We start from the raw sequence: 22498 nt of genomic DNA, 5'->3' as shown, positions 1-22498 counted from the left end.
GAGCCGCGGTGACCTGTGGAGTGCCGGCGCGGCAGCCCTCCCGTGTTCCGCTAGCCGCGCCGAATTCACCCGGCTGCTCTCAAGACTTATAAAAGGCAGACGAACCGAACGAACAGCGCCTCGCCGCGACGCCCTTACCCCACCGCGGGAAGTTATTTGCTGTTGGACGTGAAAGGACACTCCCTTATCTTGAAGTCATACATCGTATTGCAGCTCCTTACCCTTTCTCAAACAGAAAAGGGGCAAAAATTCAACAAGACGTGTGCCCCTCAGTCGGGGACGAGTGAGCCCTCCGCCCCACTTATCTGGCTGTGTAATCGCCCCTCTCCGCTCCGACGCAGCGCGCCCAACCTTCCCGGTCCAGACCCGGTTCCTGGCCGCTCCCGCTCCACTCTGGGGAGGTCGGGGAAGGCGGGAGGTTTCGCGTGCCTGGTTTTCGGGGGCGCTGCGGGAGGGGGCAGCGAGGGCTTGGAGTCCCGAGACACACACACACACACTCCCTGAGGCTAATCCCCTCTCCCTCGTCGGTTCCCGGGACCGTATTATTCAAGACACAAAATATTCAGCCCCAGAACCTCCCTTGGGGAGGGGAGGGGAAGGAGGTGGAGTGGGAGGAGGTGGATCCAGGGAGGAAGAAGCGAGAAATCCGCCCCCGGGAAACAGCTTGGCGCGGCGGCGGAGCGAGGCGCTTCTGTCACTTTGGCGATCGCGGCGCCCAAGCGCGGCCCCGGCCCGGCCCAGCGAGGCGAGGGGAGAGTCCGGCGGCCGCCGCCCCGCCCCACGCCCTCCCGCGGCGGCCGAGAGCCCAGGGCCGGCCGGGGCAGGTCGCGGCGGTGCCTGGGAACGGCCGGCCGGGGGCGGCGGCCTCGGAGCACGGCGGCGGCCAGCTCTGGCTCGTCCTCCCACTCGGCCCGGCTCGCGTCGGGCATGCGGGGCGCGCTGTCCTGGGGCTGGCCAGCCGCGCGAGGATCCACTCGCCCCGCGTCCTCCGGTGCGTGTCCGCTTTCTTTTTCGCCTTAGCCGAGAGAGCGCAGCGCCCGCGGGCGGGTGGAGAGCCCTGCCGGCCGCGACTCCCTCCCTTCCCGCCACCTCAGGCCACCCCGCCCGGCGCTGGCGCTGGGCCGGCGGGAGCCCGCGGCGGGCGCCGGGCGGGGGCGGAGGAGCCGCGCCCTCGCGTGCGGGGCGAGGGAGGGCCGCGGGCAGGAGGGAAGGGCACAAAGGCCGGCGGCGGCGGCGGCGCCGGGGTCCGGCCGGCGGGCCGTGGAGGAGGGGCGCCTCCCGGCCGCTCATGAATATTAACCGAGCCTGCGGCCTAGCGCGTCCCGGCCGGGCCCGGCGCCCGGCCCGCGTCCCCGCTCCAGCTTGCCGCCGCGCCTCGGAAGCTGGGCCAAGCGGGCGGGACCGGTAAGCCCCTCGCTTTTTGTCTTTCCCCCCGGCCTCCCCACTGCTTTTAGAAAGTGCGGATTTGGGCCGCCCTTCCCGGGGAACCGAGATCCCCGACCCGCCTCTGGAAGGGGCGGAGGAAATAGTGGTAGGTGGGTGGTGGTTTTCGTTTTCCTATTTTTTTTCTTACTTCCCTAGGTGGCCACAGGGAAAGGGGAGGATAGTGTCGAATGGTAGTTCGGGGAGCAGCAACTGAAGAAAAGTTATTATGGCTGCGGCTGCACTGATGCCGCTCGGGAATAATGCCCCGGAGGGGGAGCTGCGCCCGGTCCCCCGCGCCGTCCCCACCCAGCCCCGCCGGCGGCCAAGGAAAACAGCCGCCTCCGCGGAGACACCCGGCGGGGCGCAGGGGTCAGGCGCCCCGAGTCACCCAGCCCGCTTGGATCGCCCGCCCAGCCGGTGCTGGTTGAGTCCGAGACTGGCTTTTTGTTTTTGTATTTTTCGGGGGGAGCTTAGGGGAGAGCTGGAGGGCAGCAAGGAGGGTATTTGTATAGTGTTACCGGATTTTAATCTTGTGGTGACAAAATTTACGCCAAGTGTACGTATCTGGGTGATGCAGAACATAGACATTCCCTCTCTTCTGCCCAGAAAATACATTAATTAAAAGGCACTTGAAAGGAGAGTTATTTTCTGGAAGGCTGCACAGCCACGAGTGTTTGACGCAGCCACCGGGCAGTTCTGATGTTTCTCATTTTCCCCCCAATTTATAGGTTTTTCTTTTTTTGTATGGGAGCATTATGTCATCACTAATTCGTTTGGTTCATCAGCAGGGACCGAATAACCTTTCCAAGTGTTGGAAACGCGAACTTCGGGTGGACTTGTGGGCAAGGCTAAGGTCAGCGTTTGGAGAGAGTTCATACCCTCTCCCTTTTCCATGTTCTAGGAGAGATCTCTTTGGGAGCTGACGTTTGAGCCTTCACGACCCTCTCAGATTCCTCTTGGTCCAGGAGTAGCGCTTAGAGGAAGGGGACCGCTCTCTCCCATTGGCCTCACCAGCTGCCAAGAAGATCTGTCTTCTTTGGTTTTTTTTTTAAGTCCCGAGAAATGGACGAAGACGCTGAAGTCATTTGAAGTCCAAAGAAATCATCAGGGTATTTTGAAGGGGCTTCATACAAACATTCATTCCCTGACTCATTAGTTTCACCAGCCCTGCACCTCCTCCGAGCATAGTGTGGAATTCTTCTCTTTTTGCTGTGTGGTGGTATTTCCTCCACCAATGTGGACTCCAAAGGGTTGGTCCCTTCTCTGTTATTTGAAATGAAATGATGGCCACACGCCGGACTGGTCTGCCAGAGGGAGATGGCGACAAGCTTAAGGCCTGCGAGTCCCCCGCCAGGGAGGTAAGCACAATGGGACCAACCTCGGCTGTTGTGGCCTGTGTCTGTGAGTTGTCCTGCCATTGGGGGGTCAGCTGTCACCTGGCCTCAGAAGGGGTCTTTAGGGCCTTTGGGCTGGTTGGTGGGAGCACCCCACCTGGACTAGTAGCAAAGGGTAGCCTTGCCCATTTTCATTTCCAGGAACTTGTAGTGATTCTTTGGAAGAATGCTGTCCTCACTTTGAAATGTCCCCATGTTGGTCACCACAGAGCAGGGAATTCTCCCATGTCACGAGGCTGGGACTGCTACAATCCTGTGTTTCCTTTCAGTCCCTATCCTGCAGTGTTTTTGGAGTTGGTCTAGTTAGAGGGATGGCTTTATGCATCTTGTGTGTTTGCCCTCCCCAGTGGAGAGAGGGTAGCTTGTTGCACCAGGACCTTAGTCTCAGTTGGACACGGGTGGGTGTCCTAACTTGCGGTTGGTGTGGATCTCTGCTTTGAGTTTAAGAACCAGTCTTCCCATAGACAGTTTAGGCACAGCCTTGCAAGTGTTCTATACAGTTGTAATTCCAACTCTGAAAAATCTCTTGCCTTTACTGTTTTTTTATTTATGCTTTTCCTTTGCTCAGTTTTGAGAGCTGCTTGGGGGTGTCAGGTGACTTGGTTTGCCTTCAGACCATCATCTTTGAGAGGGCACAGAAGATTTTATGCCAGGTTTCCTGAAATTCTTTGAGCAGGCAGGACAGAAATTAGTAAACCCATTTATGACACCCATATGCCCTGTTGCCTCTCCTGTCCTTTTTTCTTATATTTGGAGTTTCTTTCTATATTAACTATATTGCATTTAGTTTGTTATAGATTCTGTCATTTGCTTGCTAAATGTACAGAATATTGTTATCCTTTAAACTTTACTTCTGAGACATCTATATGTTTATTGAAACATTGAAGATTACTTTATGTAACAGTAATATTTCCAAATGAGCCTCTCTCTTATTATCCTTTTGTGCCTCCTAAGTCTTATATCGTTAACTTTACAGTTATTCAGACAAGTCTAATTTTAAGTGTGTGAACTTTGGCATTTTAATAAAATGAGTAAGAAGTTAAATTTTTGTTTGTAAAGTGTACAGACAGACTTGCTTCATTCAGCTTGCCTCATACTGAATTAGAAAGTTTATACAGAAACAGGGAAGTAGGTACTGTGTGCCATTTTGTACAATTTACAGTTAGAATCAGTGTTTTGCTTATTGACATCTGTAAACACCTGCTTGTGACTAAGTATATTACCATAATCCTGATTATGGTAAAACCATAATAGCTCCTTTTGGAAGGCCTCCCTACAACTTGGTGATTGCTTAGTGTATATTGTAGTTACATAATAATATACACTGTGGTCTTAAATATTTATTTGTCGTCGTCTTGTGAATACTTTAATTAGCATGCTATTTGCATTGTATTTGCAAGCGCTAATGTTATTTGATTTTTGTTTGTTTGTTTGTTTTTGTTCACTTAAGGGATGTCCTGAAACCTAGAATTGAAAATAGACACATCTTGTCCTTGGCTAGAAAGCAGTGTTTCCAGTTGCAAATTTGGCTTTTATTAACAATGACAGTTATGTATTTTTTTAAGGACTGTGAAATTTGTTTTCATTTGGACGTAACTGCTGGCATAGCCATACTTCTAGTTTGGGAACCAGGAAAACGCAGTATTGCCTGTGTTTTATTCATTTAAAACATTATATACAGTGCTTAAGTTTTATTTTGAACTACAATATTTTTTGGTTTTTTAAAGCCTAGATTTTGCTTAGATTCGCTTTGCTTAGATTCTGTGTAGAAATAGAAATAAAAGGGCTGTATACTGTCAAACAACATTTTAATACCTCAGGCTGGGGAATGTTGGGGATTGTGTAATTAGCATTTCTCATTGATACTTATGATGCACATTCAATCTTGTGAACATTTATTAGTAATAAAAACAGTTGCCACTGAAATACTTTGGGTTAATAGATATTAAAGTCTTTGAACATTGTACTTAATTTTTGTGCTTAATTTTATTAGAAGTATTACATTTTAGAGTAGTACTGTCATTTTTAAATATTTTAAAAAACTAATAGCTAGGTTCCTGTATATGAGAATAATAAATTTATGTGTACTTTTACCTACTGAAGAGATAAAACATAATATTAATGCTGTTAATCTGCCAAAAAACTGTGCAGGACAGAAGAAATCAATGTAGTGAATTAATAGTCTGGGTTTCATGATTTATCTTCCTACTATGAATGAGGTCTATGGCTTTGTTAAAAAATACTCAGAAATTTCTTGTTCATCTTAAGTATTGGAATCTAATTGATATCTATGTATCTGTATATAGATATATGATATATCTAATTGATACATAGGAATAAATGTAGGTACCACCCCCTGAGAATATATTGGAAGGTTAAAAACCAAAGAAATAACAATCCTCTCCAAATAAATTGTAACAGTTCAGTAGAATACATCTTGGTATTATACAGTAAGGATGGCACAATTGTAGTCACACAAAACTATACACTTTGCACATCTAAAGATGTGTATTTCAAAATTGGTTTCACGCATCTGAGCCAGATGTACATAGTTTGCGTACAGTCTGGTCTGCAAAGCCTTCGGACACCCAACCTTGAGCAACTTTGCTCACAAAATCACTCTGTAGAGACTCCCTGGAGCCTCTGTGACATTATCACCCCATTTCACATTCAGTATTCATCCTTTAAGGTTCAACTTGCTTTTCTTTTTTAACCAAAGGTGAAAACTTTTCCCTCAGCTTTCAAGACCATATGATTTTCCCCATTTTTACCATAATTGCACTTTTTATCTGTAGTCTGCAATGTTGTACAATAATAGAATTTTAGCACTTTCCCAATTATTAAAACGAACTTACTCACTGATGTGAATTACTTTATTTCACTTTGTTTTGCTTCTTTGCTTAGCTAAGATTATCCTATGACTAAATGTTTATAAGCTAATGAAAAGTATTTGTTGGTTGATTTTTGTGTAATTAATAAATAAGGCATTTTTCTGTGCATGAATTTATAGGAAAATTCGTTCTTTGCTCTTCTTCTGGAATACTATGTATGCACTTTGGTTTTACCCCAGACTCCCTTGTTCCTTCTTAGGCTCTCCCTCTTTGATTCTTCATCCTCTGCTGCCCCTTTCACATTGGTTTTAGCCAGAGCCAGTCCTTTTCCATTCCTCTGCTCTTCTCTTTGCTTACTCCCTGGGTTTCATTTTACACTCCCCCAGGGCTTTAAATAGTGCTGGTGATTCCAGATTTACAACTCTATCCCACATTTTATGGTTAATCTCTAGACCTATGTAGTCATTTACCTATTTACCAAACAATTTTTTTTGTATAGCCCACAGGACTCAGACGTCACAAATTCCACCCCTATGACCAGCCTTGCCCTCTTCCTGAGTTCCTTCTTGTATTGATAAACACCACTCTCCTTATTTGCCCAACTCAGAAACTAGGTTATCATCATTGACTAGTTCCCTCTCCTCATTATTCCTATCCAAGACTATATTCCAGGTCCTACTGCCACTACCCAAGTTCAGGTCAGTGATGTCTTGGGGATGAGCCATAGACCAGGCTTCCTAACTAGATTCTCAGTTGCCAAGCCTTGTCCCCTTCCAGCACTCTGTCCATGCCATGGTCAAAGTTCTTCTCCAGAAATAGAGAGCTGATCATTCACCCCCCTTCGTGAAATCATTTCCTGGCTCCCCATTGCCTTTGGAATGAAGTTGAAACTCCCAGAAACCTTAGAAGACAATGATAACTTGGCTGGCCCTGCTTCAGTCTTATCTGTTACCTTGCTCTGTAACTTCCTATACTCGATTACCTTCAGCTGTCTGGGCATCACCATGTCTCTTCACTTCCAGTTCTGGCAGATGCTGTTTTCTTCCACCCGTCCTTCCAATTTCCCTCCTCTGCCTCATCATTCTGGTCTTTTCAACATTACTTCTTCAGAAACACCTTTCCCAACCCTCTGGGACTGGATTAGCTGCCTCTAGTGCACTGTCCCAAAACACCCTGTACCTTATCGGGAATAGCATTTGCAAGTTTATTTATGTATTTCCCCCTGGATTGCAAGCTCCAGAAGAGCAAGGACCATGTTTGTTTCTGTCATATCTGGCACATAGTAGGTGCTCAGCAAATGCTTGCTGAGTTAATGAATATGCAAGAAAGGCTTTTTTATAAAGATTCACTTAGATTCAAGTTGTCCTTTCTTGATTATCCTACTGAACCCTTGCCCCTTTCTTGGTTTCTGAAGTTTCCTCAACTTACTGAACTGCTAAATCTTCATTTACCTCAGGACTCAGTTTGACTCTCATTTCTTCTCTCCATGAATTCAGTTTCATGGTTTTAAATAGCAAGTATATACTGATAATTCATATGTGTGTGTGTGTGTCTGCCCATCTATCTGTCTCTGTTCCTGGTCCTTTCTCTCCATCTCTTGAATTCAGATTCCTACATCCAACTGACCTGACCACTCAGTATCCACTTGGCTAGTAAACCAAAACCAAATTCCTGATTCTCTGCTCTCCTTACCCTTTCCAGTTGGCTCCTTCCACAGTCTTCCTCCTCTAAAGCAATAGTCATCCTATGCTAGGTCAGGCATCTGGGAGCGACCTTTGATCGCTCTCTTTTTTTCTCCTGCATAACATGCAAATCTGGTTGACCAGTCTCAGCTTCATTCCTCACCAGCTTGGAGTCTGTTTGCCATACAATAATCAGAATGGACCTTTTATAAACCAGATCATGTCACTCCTTTGCTCAGATTCCTCTGATGGCTTCCCATTTTCCTCACGATTAAAAGCCAAAGTTCTTACAGTGCTGTGCAAAGCCCTGCACAGCCTACCCCACCTCCCTGATCCCCCACCTGTAGCCCTCACCCTCCACATTGTCTTCTGCGAACACCAGAGTGTGGAATCCCGCAGAGCCTTCCCACTTGCTGTTGGCCTGCCCGGAACCCTCTGTCCTCAGGTGTCTGCAGCGCTTACTGCCTTGTCTCTTTCAGCATTCGCTTAGGGGTCACCTTCTGAGCTCAGCCTTTGCTGACTGTTCTGTTTGTTGAATACCTCTCTCCTGCTTCCCGTAGCATAGCCTGCCCCCACTTCCTTGCTTTTTTTTTCCACCCTATCGCTTAATCTCCATCTGACATGCTTAGTTATCCGAGTTTGCTAATTTATTTTGACAAATAATTTATCTAGAATGTAAGTGTCAAGTGCAGTTTGATTTGTTCACACTGTATTTCTTTGCTAGAAGAGTGCCTAGCACACTGTAGGCCCACAAATACCATTTGCCAATGAATGAATGGCGGCTAGGAAAAAGTCTAAAATGGTATTGAGTTTGCATCTAGGTATGTAATATGTGAATACATAATTGACATCAGACAAAAATGGAGTGTGTAGTCTTTCTTAGGCCTCTGGCCACTAGGACTGCTGGTGACATTTTTGGTACCTTTTTTCCTTTCATCCTTTTTTACCTTTGGGAAGCTGGTAACCAAGTAACAGTAACCAAGACAGAGTGTAGTACATATGTATGAAATAATTTGTACTAAGAGGTGAGATAATGGTAATTAATAAGATTAGGGGACAGGGAATCAGAGTGGTGGAGAAATTATTAAAAGATATGTCTGTAGTGATAATATTATTTTTCTTAAAACAACTAACATGTGAATGTTTCTCTTTATATTTTTAATTTTTTTAATATTATAAGCATTTCACTGTAAGTTAAAGGTGATTACAACATTGTGACAAAATGTTAGCCATTGTTAATCCTGGATGATGAGAATTTTGGCATTGTGTTATTTTTGTATTGTCTCTTTTTTGCTCAATTCCAAAACAACAATAAAAAGACACTAGTTACAGATTTAAGAAATTGGTCATATGTGAAAACTTGGTTTTTAGAAAACCTACATTGCTGGAAAGAATACTTTTTGAAAAGGATACATACTACTCACAATAATATTTAAATGTATACTCCTAATTTGTTTTAAATGTGTGTTCCTCCATATACCTGAATCAAAATGTCAGAATACCATTCATTGCATGTTAAAGCTTTATGCTGCAAGTTAGCTTAAAGGAATGAAATGCCTGTTGGAATTAAGACTAGTGACCATAACAATAGCAAGTATCATTAGTAACATTTCAGTAGAAGCCTGGATTTGAATGTATTGAGTGGGGCCCATCACTAGATAAAGAAGGGCCTTCAGTAGAATGAGGACCCAGGCCTAAAGAAAATTTCTCCATATGTTGTTTGTGTTTCTTACCATTTGTTTCTTCCAAGTTAAACATTTTATTAAGTCTTGTTCCTGGATTACATAATCTCTGAGCTTTTCTTCATTTCTTTGATTATTACCAGGTCAAATAATCTGTACAAAAGTAAAATTCAGTTTCTTTTGTTCTTTGCTTTGTGGAGGAACCTGTCATGTTATTATATTTAACAATATGCTGATTTCAAGATGGGCAATGCTCCTGTTGATAAAGATGCACAGATGCTGTTATTGAATGCAGCTCTTTTCTATTACAGAAAGAGCATATGGTAGGCACTTGTTTTTCTTTTTGGCTGATGTGATTAGATTAGTAAAATAAAGGGTTATTGGACTTAAAAGATTGTTCTAGTATTTATCTCATTTTAATTGACCCTAAGGAGTTAAATGTGTTAAAATATTATGAGTCTTCTGTATATCCTGTTGGTTTGAAATAGGAAGACCTCTTCACTCAAAAGCTCAATTTTGGATTGCTTCCACCAAAATTTTTCGGTTTAAGTTGTCTTATCCTTTAAAAAATTGAGTATTGTACAAATAGCTTATTTCACAATAAAATCTGGAAGATGGTCTTTTGTACCTCTAAGGTAATCTGAAAAACAAATGGTTACACTGTACTATAGGATTAAGACACTTAATGTGATGGCAATTGTTTTTTTGTAAGTCCTTTCCAGCTAGCTATTTATATGTAAGACATTCCATTGTGTAGATTTGTGAATGACAGAATAGGCTTAGAACTCAAATTTGATATTTCTGAATATTCATGTTTTGAGGAAAGTTTTTAAGCAATCCAGAACAAACTATTATTGTCAAAAAATGGCAGGTTAATGAGTTTATTCTCTTTCCTTAGTCAGACTAGCTGTTGACTTTCCTGTTTGATGTTGGGCATGTTTTTGACTCGGAATTGGTTACTTTGGGCCTTTCCCCTTGTTGCTTGTCTCTATTCCAGATTAGACATCTGGCATAGTTATGGATAGTGATATGTCTTCAGTCCTGCCTATAATCCCACAACTCTTTTCCTTCGTAGAGCCTCATGAAGACATAGCCTCTCGATGTGTACTCTTTTGCTCACTGCATTAATCTTTCATATATCTTGACAGGACTTAGATTCCTAAGAACATAAATCTTGATTTGCTCCTTTCTTACAGTGTGGAGAGTATCCTTAAATATCAATAGATAGGAAGCTGGATTTATGATTACATTTCTTTTGGATATATCGTAGCCACTATGAGTGGGAATAGGAAACATTTTTTTTAACCTCGAGATAACTAGACATCTCTAATTCCCAGTACTTTCCTAATAAAGATTCTTGTGTAAAGAGCTTGTGTTAACTTAATCAGTGAGACCTATGTTCCCTTCTGTATTCTGCATACTGGCTTGTGGAAGCCTATTACATACCCAGTGAATGTGTGGGGAAGGAAATGCTCTGGGCACCCACTTTAAATCAGATCTTTATTGTATGTTTTTTAGGAAACTGTTTTCAATTTACTTTAAAAAAATTAATAATATATTAAATATGTCAGGAGATATATGTGTGTAACTTTTTATTAAGTATACGTTGTGAAGGGTTTCTGAAATCATTCTAACATAAGTAATAAACTAATCATTAACAAAATAATTCTCTCTACAGCCCTTCCTCATTTCATACTGACAGCTCTTCTGTCTGTTGAGTCAGGCTTGTCATTGACTGAGATTTCCTCGATGCAAATCCGATGTAAACTAATCAGAGTCCAACTGCCAATTCTGCAAAAGGAGCAGGATTTTGTGAAGTCAGTGAAAGTGATGGAGGAGGAGGAAAGCCACTGACAAAGAGGATCTGGCAGAGAGAGGCTAGTGAACAAATGAAGAAAGCATAATCAAGGTTGATAGGCGTCTCAAAGAATGATTTGATGAATTCCAAGGATTAAGAGAAGCTTTTGAGAAAACTGATGTCTTTGAATGTGACTGCATATAAAGTGATGTATTTGTTTTCTCCTGGGAAGTGATGTTTACTTTGGATGCCATGCATTAAGCTTTTTATTTGCCAAGAGAGCCTAAAAAGGAGGTATGATCATACCAGTAGAAGAAGCAACAACAATGCTGAACAGATTTCTCTTTTGACTTATTTTCCTTAGTAAAGACAGTGCCTCATAGAGTTAGTAGAGAGTCCTAGCTTCTCTAGTTGACTTTGAAATAAAGCTGTTTATACAGAGGTCCAGGGATAGCTTCTTGAAAGGTCCTACTTGTTATAATGGTTCTTAGATACCCAACTACTTCATAGTTCTGAATATTTTAGAAGCCTTCATTTCTTTTTTTAAAAAAGATCCCTTTACTGAGATATGATTGACATGTAAAAACCTGTGCATTTTTAATGTATACAACTCAGTGGCTTTGAGGATAAATATCACCCATGAAGCCATTCCTACTATCAAGGCCATAAACGTACCTGTTACCTCCCCAAAGTTTCTTCTCTCCCTTTTTATTATTGTTATTATTTTTGTGCTACAAACACTTAACATAAGATCTACCACCTTAGCAAATTTTAAGTATATAGTACAGTATTATCATTACTGTTAATCTATTGTTATACTGTATATATATTGTTAATACTGTATAACTATTGTGCTTAATACATCTTCAGAATTTACTTATCTTGCATAACTGAAATGTGTGCCCTGTGACCATCACCTCTCCATTCCCCCCACTCCCTAGCCTCTGTCAGTATATTCTCTGCTTCTCTGAGTTTGACTATTTTAGATTCCACATATAAGTGAGATCATAAAGTATTTGTCAGATGTGTCTGGCTTATTTCACTTAGCATAATACCCTCCAGCTCCATCCCTGTTGTTGCAAATGGCAGGATTTCCTTCTTTTTTAATGCTGAATAGTATTCTCTTCAAGATCCTGATTTCATTTTCACTGGGTGTACCCAGAAGTGGGACTGCTGGATCATATGACAGTTCTGTTTTTAATTTTGTCAGGAACCTCCATATAATGGTTGTACCAATTAACGTCCCCACCAACAGTGTGCCAAGGTTCCCTTTTCTCCACATCCTCACTAATTCTTGTTATCTTTGCTTTTTGTCAACAGTAGCTATTCTAAGAGGCTGAAGTGATACCTCACTGTGGTTTTGATTTGCATTTCCCTGCTGATTAGTGAGGTGGAGCACCTTTTCACATACCTATCAGGCATTGTATGTCTTCTTTGTACATTTATCTGCTTAGGTCCTTTGCCCATTTTTTAATCGGGATATTTGTGTCTGTTTTTTTGACTGCCTTCATTTCTGACTCTCACTAATCTTTGCTGCCTAGAAGCACCAATGATGCCTTAGCATAATAAGCACCTGATTAAAAATCATACTGGTGGGAATAGTTACACTATAGACTTGGTGGTGAGAGACTAAGTATCACTGGGGTCTTCCTTGGGGTAGTATGAGCCAAACTTGAATCCCTAGCTGAGGATATTGACAGAACTTCATAGTTTATGGCTGCTAGAACTGTATCTGCTGTATCACAAAGGGTTATGCAAATTCTTTTTGGTTTGGTAGAGGAACTTGGAAGAATAATTTTTGCTTATTTAGTCCTTGGCTACTGCTCCCATTCCTGACTGCCTTTTTATTTGACCACCATAGTCTTGCTATCTAACTTTTACTTCCAAACAAGTTACTTGTGTTTGGATCAAGTGGGATCTCTAGGAAAAAGATAGGCAGATGTTTAAGGTTGTAAAATATACATATATATTCCAGAAGCAAAAGGCTACCCCAAAACCCATGGCTTAGAAAGTGAATACTTGATTTGCCAAACCAAACCATGGTGAAATATCTGGCATATTTTTGACAACAAAAAAGTATGTCTTTTGTAGTTGGCTTTGAATTGACAGAAGACCAGATAGGGATCTTCTGTTAGTCTCTGAAAGGGGTTTCAAACTTTAGAAATCAGTTTGTGTGATTAACTAAGAGGGAAAACAATATGCTGATACCAGGAATAAGAGGGATTATCATTCACAGATATAGACATTAGAAAAAATAAAAAGAAGATGTAAACAACTTTATGCCAGTGAATCTTACAACTTAGATGAAATGGGCAAATTCTGTGTAAGGATTCTCATATCCATTCAGATTTGTGTGTATGTGTTGGGGGCAGTCAGGAGTGGGGTGGGTGTTCTTATAACAAACAATTATCCAACACCAGCTGGGTTTCCTATAGTTTGACTCAATTCTGACACTGTCTACCCTGAGATAGCATCATAGCATGATTCCCACAGGTTAAGGGCTCAGTCCTAAAACTGCTCCTCCTCCCCCAACCAATCTCAGCCGCCAGTGGCAAGTCCAGGTACTCACCTGTGCTTCTGACCTACAGATAGATTGGAGCGTTCAACGAACGCGATTAATTTGCTAGAGCAGCTTACAGAACTCTGAGAAACAGTTTACTTAACTAGATTACTAGTGTATCACAGAAGGACATAACTCAAGAACAGCCAGATGGGAGAGCAACATGGCAAACTATGATGAGAGGATGCCGTGCTCCCATGCCCAGTCTGTGCACACTGCTCTCCCCAAATCCCCACATGTTCACCACCCCAGAAGCTCTCTGAACCTCATCCTTTCGGGTTTTTATGGAGGCTTCATTACATAAGGATGATTAAATCACTGGCCATTGAAGACTGATTCAACCTTCAGTCCCTCGCCCATCCCCAAGGTCAGGGGGTTGGGACTGAAAGTTATACCCCTGATCACACGTGTGGTTCTGGCAACCAGCCCTGTGGTAGGTGAGGTCCAAAAGCCAGCCATTAGCATAGCAAAAGATGTCTTTGTTTCTCTCATCACTGAGGAAATTCCAAGGGCTTTGTGAAGTCTGTGCCAAAAAGGGGGATGAAGACCAAATATGTATTCCTTATCATAAGTCACAATATCACATGTTGAAAGCTACAGATTGCCAAAATTGCCACAGGAGAAATTTTTAAAAAATCTGACAGTGCCATATGTCTTAAACTGAGGCTGGAATTAATAACCTCCCCACAAAGAAATCTCCAGACGCAGATGGCTGCATTGATACATTTTATCACATATTCAAGGAAGAAATCATACCAATTCTGCAGAAGTACAGAAAATAGAAATCTGTTTTCTTCTCATATCCTTTTTAGAAGGCCTGGACATTATAAGAAAAGCAATTCAGACTAATAACCCAGACCAATGGTTATAGGTGTAAAAATTCTGAACAAATTGTTAGGCAAATCAATCTACAGTATATGTATGAAAGGCTAATACATTATAATTTAGTTGGAGTTATCCCAGGAATGAAAGATTGGTTTATCATGTTAACATATTAATAGAGTAAAGGAGAAATTTCATATTATCTCAGAAAAAGCTTTTGACAGAATTTAACAGTCATTCATCATAAAAGCTCTCAGAAAACTGAGACTATAAGGAAACTTACCCAATTTGATAAAGATATCATGAAAAAACCTACAGCTCTTGTACTTGGTGAACTATTGAACACTTTACTACTCAGATCAGGAAGAGGACAAGCATTTCTGCTCTCAACACTCATTCAGCATGATATGGGTGACCCTCTAAGTCATAAGTCAAGAAAAACAATGAAGGAAGGAAAAAGAGAAGAAAGAAATAAAACTCTTTATATGTAAAATTGTTAACAGTTTCATTTTTCTGTGGAGAAAAATTTTTTAAATTTATTTTTTCCTTAATTGCAGGTAACACTGAAGAAATAAATATAAATAGTTGAGCCCTAAAAAGTTATTGAAAAATTATATGTTCTGTGGATTTTTAGGTGGCAAAATGTTAATATGTCTCTGGGTTTAATGAGACTGGCATGCAACTCTTAGGCAGTTGAATTTCATGTAAGCCTTTAATTTGTTTTAGAAGCCTATATACAAAAACTTCTCTGAATACCATTTATAGAAAAATGGAATTTGATTTGTCTGCTTATTAAAGTATTTTACTTCAATGCTGTCCTACTGGATTCTTATGTAGGCCTATGTAGTAATATTTTCTTTACTAAAGACCAATGAGTATAGTATATATGTTTTAACTGGTTCAGGACTGCTTGCTTAACTTTCTTATTGGTAAAGTACACATAAAATTGACCATTTTGACCATTTTTATATGTACCATTTAGTGCATTAAGTACATTCACAGTGTGTAACCATCATTGCTGTCATTTCCAGAACATTTTCATCATCCCAAACAGAAACTTTGTACCCATGAAGCAGTAACTCCCACTCCCCATAGCTCCCGATGGCCACTATTCGGCTTCTAATGTTGTGACTCTGCCTATTCTAGATACCACATGTAAGTGGAGTCATGTATTTGCCCTGTTGTGTCTGTCTTACTATACTTAGCATAATGTTTTCAAGAGTCATCCTTGTTATAGAATTGATCAGAACTCATTCCTTTTATGGCTGAATAATACCCTTTTATATACATGCCCTGTATTTTCTCATGCATTCATCTGTTTATGTATACTTGGGATGTTTTATGCTGCTATAAATATTGGTGTGCCAGTTTCTGTTTGGATTCCCTGTTTTCAGTTCTTTTGAATATATACCCAGAAATGGAATTGCTGGGTTATGTGGTAATTCAATATTTGACATTTTGAGAAATTGCCAAACTGTTTTCCACAGTGCTGACCATTTTACATTCCTACGAGGAGTGTATGAACATCGCAGTTTCTCCACATCCTGACCAACACTTGTTATTTTTCATTTAAAATATTAATTTTTTTATTATCGCCAACCTATGTATATATGAAGTAGTACTTCATTGTGGTTTTGATTTGTATTTCTATAGTGACTTATGATGCTGAGCATCTTTTCATGTGCTTCTTGGCCATTTGTATATCTTCTTTGAAAAATGTCTATTCTAGCTCTTAGCTCATTTTTAAATTGGCTGTTTTTGTTGTATTGGAGTTTTTTATATATTCTGGATATTAATCCTTTATCAGGTATATGATTTTTCAAATATTCTCTCCCATTCTGTGGGTTTTCTTTACGCTTTCTTGATAGTGTCTTTTGATGTGCAAAATTTTCATATTTTCACAAAGTCCAGTTTATCTGTGTTTTTCTTTTGTTGTCTGTGCTTTTGGGGTCAGAATTAAGAAACTGTTGCCACGTCCAAGGTCATAAAGTTTTTCCACAGGGTTGCCTCCTAAGAGTTTTATAATTTTAGCCCTTAAATTAAGATCTGTGATTTATTTCAGGCTAATTTTCCTATATGGTATAAGGCAAGGGTGCAACTTCTTTCATGTAGGTGTCCAGTTTTCCCAGCACCATTTGTTTAAAAGACTATCCTTTCCCCACTGAGTAGTCTTGACATCCATATTGAAAATCAGTTTACTCACATATGTGAGGGTTTATTTCTGGCTCTCTGTCTGTTTCATCGATCTAGATGTCTGTCCTCTGCCAACATCACACTGTTATGATTACTATAGTTTGGAGTATGTTTTGATATTGGAAAAGTGTGAGTTCTCTAGCTTTTTCAGAATTGTTTTGGCTATTCAGCGTTCTTTGAAATTCCATGCAATAATTACATTTTAAAATATATTACAGTATTTGAAAGTACTCTGGGTAGCTACTGTTAAATATACATATCCTTAAGAAAATTAAAAAATTTGCTGGGAGAGAGTGCCTAACATTTGTTGAGAACCCACTGTGTGTCTGATACTGTCCTTTGCATTTGTAACTCCATTCTCAAAACAGCTTCTTGAAGAGGATACCATAAATCCTTTTGTACAGTTGTGGAAATTGAATTTCAAAGAAGTCAAGTCCTATGCCCTGCAAGGTTGTTAAGTGTCAGAGGCAGAATTCAGACATAGGTTTATATTACTGCAAAGTCCCTGTTCATTCTGTTATATTTTGCTATCTCATTCTCATCCATTCATTCATTTATTCAACAAAATGTTTCTGAAGGCCTTTTTGGTTTAGGGTTCTTTTGGGAAGTTGCTAGGAGAACAGAGAGAAAAACCAGTAGTCTCTGCCCTATGGAGCTCATAAAATCAACTTCCATGTAAGATTTTTTTCTCTGCCATCATTAGTGAGCAAGGATGTGTAGCCTGAGTAAAATGCTCAAGTTTTAGTGCTTAGAGTCTGAAACTTACTTTTGCTGCTTTTCTTTCCAGTTCAAAACTGGTTTTGGTAGATTAGGGGGCATCTTGTATGTATTGCAACAAGAATTTGATTAAAAAAAAAAAAGAGCTAGGGTGTAGAAGCTGTGAGTCGTGTTTTACAAAATCAACCTGTATAATCTGTTAATTCTCATGAGGAAATTGGCCTGCGGATCCTGAGAAAGAGTAATATTGATGATAGTATTTTTTAAGCTTTCCTTTTTTAAAGAATTATGTCAGATAATTCTTCTTTTCAAATATTGTAGTTTATTTTGTTTCTGTAGGCTTCATTATTTAATCTTTGCTTCTGCTAATTTCCTTCCTCCACATTTTATAACCTGTAAACTGCTGGTGGTTTTAGAGTGGTGGTTTTGCATTTCTGTAGATAATCTCCAGGCAAGGTCAGGAAAAATGAACTTGTTCCTGTTAGATTAACTATGTGTATTTTTAGAATATTTTGGCAAGGTAGTAGACACTGGTTGGATTTTTTGGTCTTAGAATAAAACTACAGACCATCAAAATAGCTTACCAATAGCTATAAATAAAAGCGTAATGAAGCCTTTGCAAAAGGTGATATGGTTGCTGAAGAGTCATATAGTTCATACTCTTTTTTTTACCTGAAAATATATAAATCAGAAAAAAGTTAATTGGTAGTCCTTGACTATAGTGCGTATCTGTTGGTCTTCAGTTTTGAGTGTCATAGCCTTTTAATATTTGTTATTCTTGTCGCTCTTTAGGTATTTATTGACTGTCACTCTGACATTGACTGACCTTAATATTTACTAATCTTAATATATTGTTTGTAAGTGCCTTGCTGTAATGTCTGTTTCCTGGGAACATACAGTAAGACAAAGTAGATTTTAGATAATTTTTTAGGGTTTTAAGAGAACAGTGAGCCCTCATTAAGTACCTTAATGCTTATTATTTACCTCATTTAATACTCACAGTTGACTCCATGAGGTATATAGTAGTATACCTATTTTAAAGATATGAAAACTGAGATCCAGAAAGCTTAATTAACTTAGCCAATGTTACACAGCCAGAAGGGGAAATAGTAATTTAATGGATTGAATACTAACCATAATAGCTTTAGGAGGAGGAAGAAAAAACTTCAGGGAGAAAAATCTTTATTTTGATCTAAATTTACTGGTTTCACAAAGATGGAAATAGTTTGTGTTCGATTACCTAAGTAGTAAACAGTTAAAGGGCAAATTAATAGAAGACTTGAAAATTTTATCAGCCCTGTTTTTGTGTCTTGACAAACTAGAAAACTTGACATCTTGATGTCTTTAAAGTGTCAACTTATGGTAAACAAATGTGAAATTGTTGCTTCAATGTGTTAAATTAGTAAACAAAAGCCATTTGCTGAATTTACTGAATTTGCTTTAAGACTGTAGTTTAGATGATAACTTTCTGAAAGTGTCTTAAGTTTCTACTTATCATTTTCCTGGAGTGGTAGATTGATCATATATTAATATAATATTTTTTTCTGAAGAAAGCCTGCAGTTCATTTAAAGCCGAACAACTGTGACAGGATTTATAGTACATACAGTGCACCCCCGACCCCCTTTATCCACAGGCCATACCTTCCACGACCCCCAGTGACTGCTTGAAACCATGAGTAGTACCAAACCCTATGTATACTATGTTTTCTCCTGGACATACATACTGACGACAAAGTTTAATTAAAAAACCAGGTACAATAAGAGATGAACAGCAATAATAATATAATAAGACTAGCATAACAATATACTTTAATACAAGTTGTGTGAATATGGCTGTGCTCTTTCTAAAAGTATCTTCCTGTACTGTCCTCACCCTTCATCTTCTTGTGATGATGTGAGATGATAAAATGCCTACATGATGAGATGAAGTGTGGAGGATGACGTAGGTGCTATGACGTGGCGTTAGGCTGTTACTAACCTTCTGATGATCCATGAGGAGGTCGATCATCTGCTTCTGGAAGCGGTTGACCACGGGTAACTGAAACCACCGAAAATGAAACTGCAGATAAGGAGAGGGGGGCCACTCTATGCCTCTTCCACATAATGTCTATTGCCCAACATGAAGCATTTTAGTCAGAACAATTGGCAGATCCATTATTCTTCGAATATACGTGAAGTCTAAAGTCTTTGCATGTCTGTTTGTGTTCATTTGCCTGAAGTGCCTTTCCTGTGTCTTGTCATTTCTGTAAATCCCACACTTCTTCAATGCTTGGTGCAAATTTTTACCTTCTTGTAAAGCTTTCTCTGACCTTAATGACCTGAGGTAGGAAAGATGGTCCCAGCCCAAGATGGGTGGTCTTGCTTTCTGTGGTCTTCTTCCCCTATTCTTTATTTTCTTCTGGCCTACTGTCTAGTACCCTTATTTCGAGTGTTTGTGCAGAGCTATAAACTATTATTCAAAATCCTTGGTATTTCAGAATTCAGAAATTTTCAGGTTTTAGAAATTAAGATAATGCAGGTTCTCAGACAGCACCAGCTCTCAGAGTAATTTCTGCTGTGAAATGTATGAATATTTACACTATGAGGGATAAATAAAGGCTTAGAAAGAGCCTTGTGTCAGCTCAGGGCAAGGAAGGTTTTGCCATTGATGCATTACAAAAAATGTTTTGACTTTCAGATCTGTTTATCACTTCAAAAGTGTCAGCCTGGGATTATAAAGGTGTATTAACTAATTTTTTGGAAGTATAAACTCTGTATATTGGGGGAAAAAATCTAGTATAATCATATGACACTTTATGGATTTTTTTTTCTTGCTTCATTCCTTCCCTTTATTTATAAAGATGATCGGTTCCCTCATCAACTTTCAAAGGTGACCTATGTGTGTTTATGAGTGTGTGTGTGTGCATGTATGTATCTAACAAGTATTATTAGCTGGTAGATGCAAACATAGGTCATGTTTCAGTTACTATTTTTTCTTCAATTGTCCTGTTTTTGACCAGTGGTGGCTTCAAGTTTTCAACTGAGCCCTTTAGCCATAAGCCTGGTTGTCTCTGGTAGCTTCCTTACTATCCAATATGATTTTCTAACTCATTTTTTTATGTGCATTTCTTGCCCAAGACTTGGAATCAGCCATTTCTCCAAGAAGTCCTGCTTACTTTTAGTGGCGAGTGCTATTTTGAGATTACATCTCTATATTAATGATGTTCATTGCTACTGGGTTGCAGTTGTTTATGGTCCTTTTCATACTATGTTTATTATTTTTAAATAACCCTAGACTCACAGAAAAGTTGTGAAGTAGTAGAGTTCCCTTATATCCTTCACCCCATTTCCCAAATGTACCTCTTGAATAACTGTAGTACAATGATCAAAATCAGAAAATTAGAATTGCTACAATATTATTATTAAATTAAACACTGTGTTTAGAAATAATTTAATTAAGAGCTTGATTATAGTTGGGCCTTTAGCCTCTGTGTCCTTTTTCTTTGGTATGAATGTTTGTTTGGTATGAACTAGTAGGGTCTGTCAGAATCACCTGGGAACTTTTGAAAACCAGACATCTGGAACCTTCTCTCCCCTCTCCCAGAATTTTTCAAAATTCAAGGTGGGAATGGTATAGATGTGGGTCTATCAGTGTAGGAATTTAGAGATTTTGCTAGAATCCCATCTGCTCTAACAGCTTAGCAGGATCATTTTAGGAAGGAAGCAATTTGTGTTTTGCTCACAGCTTGTGAGAATGACCACTTGGTCCCCAAGATAAAAGTTATTCTATCTTAAAATGAGTCAAGTTTGATGCTTGTAGTGCCAAAAATTCCTCTTATACTTAGAATTGTCCTTCCATATTTATTAACTCATTCAGAAAATATTTACTGATTCTAAGTGTCAGACACTGGGGATATAGCAGTGAAAACAATGCAAACATGGTTTGGTCTCTGCCTTCATGGATATATGTGGATAATGAGAAGTACAAACAATTGTACAAGTAATTATAATAGAGTGTTATGTATGTTATTTCAGGAGAAGAGCAGAGAACTATGAAAACATACAGCAGGCAGACATCACCTAGTGTCGCAGTCAAGACAGGCTTCCTGGGGAGACTGTGTTGCTAAATCAGGTAGGAGTTAGCTAGATAAAAAGCAGAGAAGAATGTTCAGGCAGGGTACAACCTAAGTTCTGAATCCGCTTAGTGGTTACAACTAGGGAGAATTTCTAATATTTCACTGGAAAAAAAGGTATAAGGAAGGGAAAAATACAGGACCTTTATTGAATCTTTTCAAAACATTCAAGTTTTCATAGAAATAACAACTTTCAGTTTTATTCATTTCATCAGTTTCCATATTATCTAAACTACATAATAAAAATAGTGCAAATAAAACTGACATAAGGAGGTTCCAGAAATAAACCGTGGCTAGAGAGTATCTTCCTAAACCTGAGTTGACCTTGCTGTGACATCATTGGTATTCGTACAGCAGGAACTAAGAATTTTGGTTTGTCTGGGAACTCAGTTAGGCAGAGGTCAGTGAGCCAATAGCTACTGTAATTACCATTTAGGGAATAGATGAACTCACTGAGAGAGATGAGGCAAGATGTGGCCAAGGTCAGAGCCTTACCTAAGGAATATCACGACTAAGAGAAGAAAGGAAGACAAACCAGCTGACAATTTAAAGAACTAGTGAAAAACAAACTTCCCAGGGGTCTCAGTTTCAGATACTGAGGCCTTTGGATGTTTGGGAGACCAGCTAGAGGCCCTTGTCCGGAAGAAAGTTGGTGGGGGCTGAATTTGGGCAGTGACAGTGGGAATAGAAATGGGTCAGGTTCACTATACATTTTGTTTGCAATGACAGGATTTGGTAACCACATGTGAGAAGTGGGGAAGACAGTCCAGGACAACTCTGGTTCTATTTGGGTGACCAAGGGGATGAGCTATACTGCTATCATGCGATGCTACGATACAGAGGGTGCAGGTTAGGGAAGGTAGTTCGGTTTTGGACACGCAGGAGAAGCCGTCTAGGTGTGTGTGCTTAGCAAGGGGCTTAGACATGCAGATTTGGAGCTTGGGAGAAACAGCGGGGCTGAAGAGAGGTTTGGAAGTCATTCAAGTTAAAATCATGGGTCTGGAGGATGACATCTAGTGATGCATAAGAAATGGGAAGTAGAATTCTAATTTATATAGGAAGGGAAGCCCACCTTAAGATGTTAATTATCATCACGAATTAGGTGTCTACTAGACTCTTTTAAGCATGTTACAAATGTTATTTTATTTCATACTGAAAATTCCATGAGGGCTGGTGTTATTATCCCTGTTTTACCTGTGAGGGAGTTGAAACTCAGAAGTAAGCCGTTGGCTCCTGATCATACATCTGGTAGATAGCTGTTGAGGAAGTCAAGTCTGTCTTC

The 22498-nt window shown here is 40.1% G+C and overlaps 1 protein-coding gene across 1 annotated transcript in view; it reads left to right on the top strand.

Annotated features, from left to right (window-relative positions):
• Positions 1 to 213: 213 nt before the first annotated feature.
• The window catches only part of ARHGAP21 (Rho GTPase activating protein 21), a 136803-nt gene continuing 114518 nt past the window's right edge, over positions 214 to 22498 (top strand). The window contains 1 exon segment of the mRNA XM_057498287.1: positions 214 to 991. The gene's annotated coding sequence lies outside the window, so the exon portion shown is untranslated.

The sequence above is a fragment of the Manis pentadactyla genome, chromosome 3 (assembly GCF_030020395.1).
Source record: "Manis pentadactyla isolate mManPen7 chromosome 3, mManPen7.hap1, whole genome shotgun sequence".
Classification (NCBI taxonomy): Eukaryota; Metazoa; Chordata; class Mammalia; order Pholidota; family Manidae; genus Manis; species Manis pentadactyla.
This window is presented reverse-complemented; position numbering and strand designations above follow the sequence as displayed.